Source organism: Salvelinus fontinalis, chromosome 12, assembly GCF_029448725.1.
Source record: "Salvelinus fontinalis isolate EN_2023a chromosome 12, ASM2944872v1, whole genome shotgun sequence".
In the NCBI taxonomy this organism is placed as follows: domain Eukaryota; kingdom Metazoa; phylum Chordata; class Actinopteri; order Salmoniformes; family Salmonidae; genus Salvelinus; species Salvelinus fontinalis.
The window spans coordinates 46,538,175-46,546,460 of NC_074676.1; the positions used below are offsets into that span (position 1 = coordinate 46,538,175).

The 8,286-nt window shown below is 40.2% G+C and overlaps 1 long non-coding RNA gene across 1 annotated transcript; it reads left to right on the forward strand.

The window, feature by feature from the left end:
• The first annotated feature begins 6,427 nt into the window (after nucleotides 1-6,427).
• LOC129867500 (uncharacterized) lies at nucleotides 6,428-7,962 on the forward strand. Its single transcript, XR_008761625.1, has 4 exons — nucleotides 6,428-6,534; nucleotides 6,803-6,878; nucleotides 7,130-7,248; nucleotides 7,940-7,962. It is a non-coding gene; the product is annotated as an uncharacterized LOC129867500 (long non-coding RNA).
• Nucleotides 7,963-8,286: the final 324 nt, after the last annotated feature.

The window sequence follows — 8,286 nt, forward strand, 5'->3', positions numbered from 1 at the left end:
CAAGCCATGAGATCGACAGAATTGTCCGTAGAGTAGAGCTCAGAGACAGGATTGTGTCGAGGAACAGATCTGGGGCAGGGTGCCAAAACATTTCTGCAGCATTGAAGGTCCCCAAGAACACAGTGGCCTCCATCATTCTTAAATGGAAGAAGTTTTGAGACCCCAAAACTCTTTCTAGAGCTGGCCGCCCGGCCAAACTGAGCAATCGGGAAGAAGTGCCTTGGTCAGGGAGGTGACCAAGAACCTGATGGTCACTCTGACAGAGCTCCAGAGTTCCTCTGTGGAGATGGGAGAACCTTCCAGAAGGACAACCATCTCTGCAGCACTCCACCAATCAGGCCTTTATGGTGGAGTGGCCAGACAGAAGACACTCCTCAGTAAAAGGCACATGACAGCCCACTTGGAGTTTTCCAAAAGGCACCTAAAGGACTCTTAGACCATGAGAAACATGATTCTCTGGTCTGATGAAACCAAGATTAAACTCTTTCACCTGAATGCCAAACGTCACATCTGGAGGAAACCTGGCACCATCCTTACGGTGAAGTATGGTGGTGGCAGCATCATGCTGTGTGGATGTTTTTCAGCGGCAAGGACTGGGAGACTAGTCAGGATCGAGGGAAAGATGAACGGAGCAAAGTACAGAGAGATCCTTGATGAAAACCTGCTCCAGAGCTTTCAGGACCTCAGACTGAGATGAAGGTTCACCTTCCAACAGGACAACGACCCTAAGCACACAGCCAAGACAACGCAGGAGTGGCTTCGGAACAAGTCTCTGAATGTCCTTGAGTGGCCCAGCCACAGCCTGGACTTGAATCCGATCGAAGAGAGTCCTGAAAATAGCTGTTCAGCGACGCTCCCCATCCAACCCGAAAGAGCTTGAGAGGATCTGCAGAGAAGAATGGAAGAAATATAGTATGGTGATATATAGTGTGGTGATATATAGTGTGGGAGAAAATCCTCAAAAACAGGTGTGCCAATCTTGTAGCGTCATACCCCACAAGACTTGAGGCTGTAATCGCTGCCAAAGGTTCTTCAACAAAGTACTGAGTAAAGGGTCTGAATACTTATGTGAATTAACAAACATTTCTAAAAACCTGGTTTTGATGTATCATTATGAGGTATTGTGTGGAGATTGTTGAGGAAAAATGTAAGGATGCCTGTTAACGTAATACATTTATTACATTATCTGGTGGTTATTACGTTAGCATGTGAGTCACAACTTTTTTTGATGAATAAAGTAAAAAACTTCAACCAATCATGTAATAACAATACCAAAATAAAATAACTATGTATCGCATCGCTCTGTGTTCAGAGGACTCCATATATCACTTATCACATCACTATACTATATATATATATATATCACTATACTATATATATATATAACCACACTATATATCACCACACTATATACCACCACACTATATATCACCACACTATATACCACCACACTATATATCACCACACTATATATATCACCATACTATATATATCACCACAGACATGGTCTCTGTGTGAAGGCACTGTTAGAGAGTCAATCAACCAGAACAAGGTTAGGAGACCAAATGTGTGGTCTATCATTGTGAAATACTGTATATGCGAAGGCCTCAATACATTAATGAAGCTCCCTTACATCCTATCCTCTCCCCATACTGACACTATATACCTTCTAAGCATGATAGTTGGCTCATGATTTGTTTCAGGACTTGTTAGGGTAAACCAATAACAGCTTCTAACCCCAAGCCACAAGTAAGCATTTCACAGGGATAAATCACTGTCATTTAAAGTTGTACTAACCTGGCCAAGGCCAAACAGTATATGGCGTTTTCTCTGGGTGTGCGGTCGCAGTGGAGAGAAACGGACTCCATATATCACTATACTATATATATATATATATCACCATACTACACTGCTCAAAAAAATAAAGGGAACACTTAAACAACACAATGTAACTCCAAGTCAATCACACTTCTGTGAAATCAAACTGTCCACTTAGGAAGCAACACTGATTGACAATAAATTTCACATGCTGTTGTGCAAATGGAATAGACAAAAGGTGGAAATTATAGGCAATTAGTAAGACACCCCCAAAAAAACAATGGTTCTGCAGGTGGTGACCACACACCACTTCTCAGTTCCTATGCTTCCTGGCTGATGTTTTGGTCACTTTTGAATGCTCTAGTGGAAGCATGAGGCGGAGTCTACAACCCACACAAGTGGCTCAGGTAGTGCAGCTCATCCAGGATGGCACATCAATGCGAGTGGCAAAAAGGTTTGCTGTGTCTGTCAGCGTAGTGTCCAGAGCATGGAGGCGCTACCAGGAGACAGGCCAGTACATCAGGAGACGTGGAGGAGGCCGTAGGAGGGCAACAACCCAGCAGCAGGACCGCTACCTCCGCCTTTGTGCAACGAGGTGCACTGCCAGAGCCCTGCAAAATGACCTCCAGCAGGCCACAAATGTGCATAATCTTACTCTTACTATAATTTCCACCTTTTGTCTATTCCATTTGCACAACAGCATGTGAAATTTATTGTCAATCAGTGTTGCTTCCTAAGTGGACAGTTTGATTTCACAGAAGTGTGATTGACTTGGAGTTACATTGTGTTGTTTAAGTGTTCCCTTTATTTTTTTGAGCAGTGTATATATCACAGTCCAGAACGGAAAGGTGCTGGATCCTGTTCTGGCATGATCCGGCTCAAATTAAGCACTGATTTGAAGTACCTAGGCCTCTACCTGCTGAGTATAAAGATTATTCAACTAGATTCAGTGGGCTTGTCATTCACACAGTACTGATAAAAAATCTAGTACATTTGATCTAAATGTGGGTATACGAGGACATCTAGTGGTCACCGTTTAAAAAAAATCCATGCTAACTATGCACTAGCATGCGATGCCATATTTATTTGACGCAGGTATTTCTTTTTCAACATGTATAGTCATTGACTGGAACAAAATATAATTGTATGAGCTATGCATCTGTGTACCGGCGTTGTTGTACCCCTCTACTATCTAGCTTGGTGGGGCGATCTTATTCTGCATGTCTTCTTCACTTAGATACAATGTGTCGTCATGCATTTGTGCGTGCACGCTGTTAACGGTCATATCTGTCTTGCTAGCTAATTTAGCTAGCTCATCAACCAGTATTTTATACGCTGTTTCTGCACGATAGCACTGATTAAAGCCTTGAAACTCATAGGGACCTCACTGTCACCACTAGTCATCTAGCTAGCCCTTATTTGCCAGCAGGGTTGCATCGGTTTCCATTGGATTTGACAGTTTGTTAGGCTGGCTAATGGGTAGCTATTTCCCTAACGCGAACTGCTTATCATGTAGCAGCCTATGCTGACTAGCGTCGCTAGCAACTAGCTAACATCGATAACCTTTAGTTGTGAGTCCACAAATTCAAACAAATGGTACTGAACTGATGACAAAATCATGTTTCTAAATTGTAGTGGCTATTTATGTTTTGTTTATTTGTTTTTGCTGAATGACATTGCGAATATAATCATTTTCGTCATTTAACTACCGGTATGTATCTAATCCGGTTTCGGCATGAGAAAAGTATTAATCCCAAATTCCCGCGAGAATTTGCGCACTAACAGATACTGGGCAATAGAAATCAGAGATCCGGTCGAATGCGGAGCCACTCCCGAAAATAACGAGGCGTTTGTGACACATTCATGCGTTCCAGTTTGTCATAATTGTCTGTAGGTTCTAAATTGTCTATCAGCTTGGCTGTCCTTCAGAAAGTAGCTAACACTTGTACTCTACAGCTGTATTTTCCTACAGTTAATAATAATACTAGCAACAAAACAGATTTAATTCCTTAAAATGATATTGCCAGATGGAAGAAAATAACAAGGTAGGCCTGAACTGTAATAAGATATACCTTAAAGACTGCTTGTGTTTGATCCTGAATCGAGTTGCCCCTCTTGTACTCGGATAAAACAATAGGGAACCCATGAACCTTATGGAGGCGTGCATGTGTTTTGCAGACACACCTGGGTTCTAGACTGGCTGAGGTAAACATTTTAGGAAAGCCTGGGTTTTTAAATCCCGGTGAAAGCAGATATGACAAGGTTTGTCAATGTCATGTTGCCCTCCTATTTAGAGGAAACTAGCGAAAATTATAATTTTGCTTCTCTTAATACACATTTTCTAGGAAAAAAACATGTTCGTGCTTTAGGGCTGGTGGGCTGCATACATATTGGTCAAATGTAAAGTGTGTGTGTGTGTGGGGGAGGAAGGTAGTGGATAAAATGGGGTATAGGCCTACGCTGTTTTCAACCTCTAAACTCTGGATGTTTACTAACTTTGGGAAGTTGGAAACACAAACATCTTAATTTAAAGTAGGTTGAATTTGTACCTTTGTAACAATGTCAGATTTTCAACATTATATACACTTTCAGAAAAAAACAACAGGCTGGGCAGCACCTCAGCCCGGGATCGAACCCCATCCAGGGTTTTAACTACACCCAGCCCTGCTTAGCTTTGATATGTCACTGACTACTACCAATATGCTATTGTGAGAATTATTATTGAGAGATCTCTTAATAACAAAATATATTCAGTGTTAATATCGAAGTCATTCCAAGGGGCAGGTTTGACAAAGCAAATGAGATGTAACCATACTTTGTAAAAGCCTATATAGCATTTGCAAAGTCATCAACAGCTATTGTTTGAATTCAACCCAGAGTTCAACTAATAGACAATGCATACAGTATAGGCCTAGTGTCTCAAGCTTTGGTTGATTTCAAATTGAATCTTCAAGTTAATCATTAACATTTTGGATTCACGTCTCCATCTCAACCAAAAATCAAAGTTAAAGAATAGGACTAAATCAAATCAAACTTGATTTAAAGTGCATTTAAAGTTTAATTTAATTTAGTCCTGTTCTTTAACTTAGATTTTTGGTTGAGATGGAGATGTGAATCTAACATGTAAATTATTATTTTTTAGACAAACTGGAATTAAAGCCATACTAAGTCAGTGGCACAGAAGGAACTATCCAAGCAGAAGATACTTCTCCTTCAAATGTTGATATTTGGTTTCGTTGTCAATCAAACACAATTCAATGTTACTTTAGTAATACAGTAGATAGCCTAAAGTTCAGCCTAACTTACAAACTAATGGAACAGTATTTATTCAACCTTAAAATGAGTAACACATTTTGACAAAGTGTGCATGTTCAAGGTAGTGACATGTGTAACTCTGTGTTGTTGTTTTTGGTCGCACTGCTTTGCTTCATCTTGGCCAGGTCGCAGTTGTAAATGAGAACTTGTTCTCAACTGGCCTACCTGGTTAAATAAAGGTGAAAAATAAGAACAAAAGAAATAGCATTCCAAGGTCGCAGATCGGTGGAAATCTTCCCAATTGCTATAATAATCTGCGCAGAATCTCAAACAGCATTGATCACTTGCACCATGCTCTTTTAATGTAATCTCAACTACAATCCAGGTCATTTGGTTGTGCTATTAGATAAAGCACATTGATAACACATTTAGTTGTTGTATAAATACAAAATATCTGACATTGTATTCCCATTTGAACTTTGTTGTGCTTTTAAATGGTTCAAAGCGCTGTGATAACACATTTAGATGATAACCAGAAATCAGACATTGTTTTTCCATTGGAATTTGGTTGTGCTTTTAGATGGTTGAACCATAGTGATAACACATTGTTTAATTCCCAAACTTCTCATTATCTTTTTGAGTGGATGAATAAAGGTTAAAATCTCATTGATCAACATCTCAACCAAATATTACCCACATTTCCACGTTGAAATGACATGGTGTGCCCAGTGGGATGTGTCTACATTGCTGAGGCTTGTTTACTCATTGACTTCAAGTAGAGCATTGTTGGTGAATCTGAATAAAAGCCTAATAAAATTGTCCCACCCCCCCAGCTTGGGCAGCACTGCTACACTGCTTTTTTATAGTGACAAAGTGTTTGTGACACGTGCATGTGTTCCAATGATGTCATAATTATCTGGAGGCTCCATGTTGTCTATCAGCTTGGCTGTCCTTCAGAAAGCAGCTAATATTTGTACTCCACAGATGTATTTTCATGCAGCTAATGATACCAGCAGAACTAAGGTAATTGATCGGATCCATCAACATAACCCACTGGGCACAGACGTCAGTTTAACATCTGGTTTTGATTTAAAGTTTGGTTGTTAACTAACGTGAATTCAATGTAAAATCAACAAAACGTTTCACCATGTCACTGGATTTAGGTTAAAAGTTGGGTGAAGAAAAGACTAAATGCCTTTCAAGTTGATTAGTTTTTGCAAATCCAATTAGTTTTCTACGTTGATTAAATATCATCACATAGCTTTTTGGGGGTTGAAATGATGTGGAAACAACGTTGAATCAGCCAGTTTTTGCCCAGTGGGAAATGGTTCAGTTCACATACAGTCACTTTGTTTCAGTTTGAGAGATCATCCCGGACTTTGCCCCCTCTGCTGTAGCTGAGACGTCCCTGGGAGACATAGTCTTATTGTTCTATGATGTTTCTGACACTGAGACAGTCAGGTAAGGCCACTCACACTCTGTCCAGTTAGATTGTTGTGTGGAGATTAAGAGAGAGAGACTAATAAGAGAGAACTTGTTATGGGGCAGGTCAGGCATCATTCTTGGAGTCATTTGTAGGGTCAAGTCCCCAGCAGATCTATTTGAACCCCTCATTATTTGTGACCATGTATTAACTACTAAGTGAGTCTTTGACATGAAGACAGTGGTTAGTTTCTGCCATTGGGATTGCTCTGATGTTGTTTCCATTCTCTCCTGGTTATGACCATAGAGCCTTGTCCCAGTCTCTAGACCTGCCTGTCTGTGTGGTGGATGACCTCCTGCCCTCTGAAGCTGTCAATGAGATGGTAAGTTGACCTTTTGAGTTGACCATCATTTCATATTTCAACATTAATTCAATAAATGTTATAGTGATGCTATCATTGGAAATGTTGAAGTACCACAACCATCTCTGCTGTGTTGCAGTTGTTTAATTGGTCCAACGTTGCCAATGCTCCTCCACTCTTTAACAGTTAATCATTAATTCAGTATGATATTTGTTGTATATTAAGTTTGATATTAAGGTTGATTATTTGCAATATAATTACATTTCTACCAGGAGCAGAGCAATTCTGCCAGGAGCAGAGCAACCTCAGTGATGGAAACCACAGAAGAGGGGAAGCTCAACAGTGTGGAAGATCTGACACTTATGGACTTCCTTCAAAACCTAACTGAGAAGTATGTTCTGTTTTCTTTGGTACTATCACTCCTTCAAGGAAATAGGATCAAATTAGAAACTGATTAGTTGGAGAGAAAAAAAAATTCAGTACTAGAAAAGTTGTCACATTGCAATTTTGCCAAAACAACTGACACAAAGCAAGTATAACTTCACCGTCAGGCAAATATTTAAATAAAAACAATTCTGCCACACATCCTGATATGACAACATTTCTAAGGCATCCTGATATGACAACATTTCTAAGGCCTCCTGATATGACAACATTTCTAAGGCCTCCTGATATGACAACATTTCTAAGGCCTCCTGATATGACAACATTTCTAAGGCCTCCTGATATGACAACATTTCTAAGGCCTCCTGATATGACAACATTTCTAAGGCCTCCTGATATGACAACATTTCTAAGGCCTCCTGATATGACAACATTTCTAAGGCCTCCTGATATGACAACATTTCTAAGGCCTCCTGATATGACAACATTTCTAAGGCCTCCTGATATGACAACATTTCTAAGGCCTCCTGATATGACAACATTTCTAAGGCCTCCTGATATGACAACATTTCTAAGGCCTCCTGATATGACAACATTTCTAAGGCCTCCTGATATGACGACATTTCTAAGGCCTCCTGATATGACGACATTTCTAAGGCCTCCTGATATGACAACATTTCTAACAATATTGTTTTCAGGCAATGGAGGGGGATTCGTGAGGGCATATTTGACCCGGTAAGATCATGTTACTGACAATTTAATCAGATTACCATGAAAACTCTGCCTAATGTTTAACCTTGTTCATAAGCTTTTGAAAGATGCACTATGCAACATTTTAAAACACTTCTTCTGTTTATGGAATACAGCTGACAAAACAACAGCTTGCCGGCTTGTGTCTGAGGATTGACCAGTTTTTATCGGACAAGCTGATGCAGATCATCATCCCAGGTCTTTACGAACTACTGGGCATCCAAGATGCTGCCTCCTCTCAATTGTCACAGAGATCTCTCACAGCGTCACTCACCAGCCTGTTAGACGATAAGGC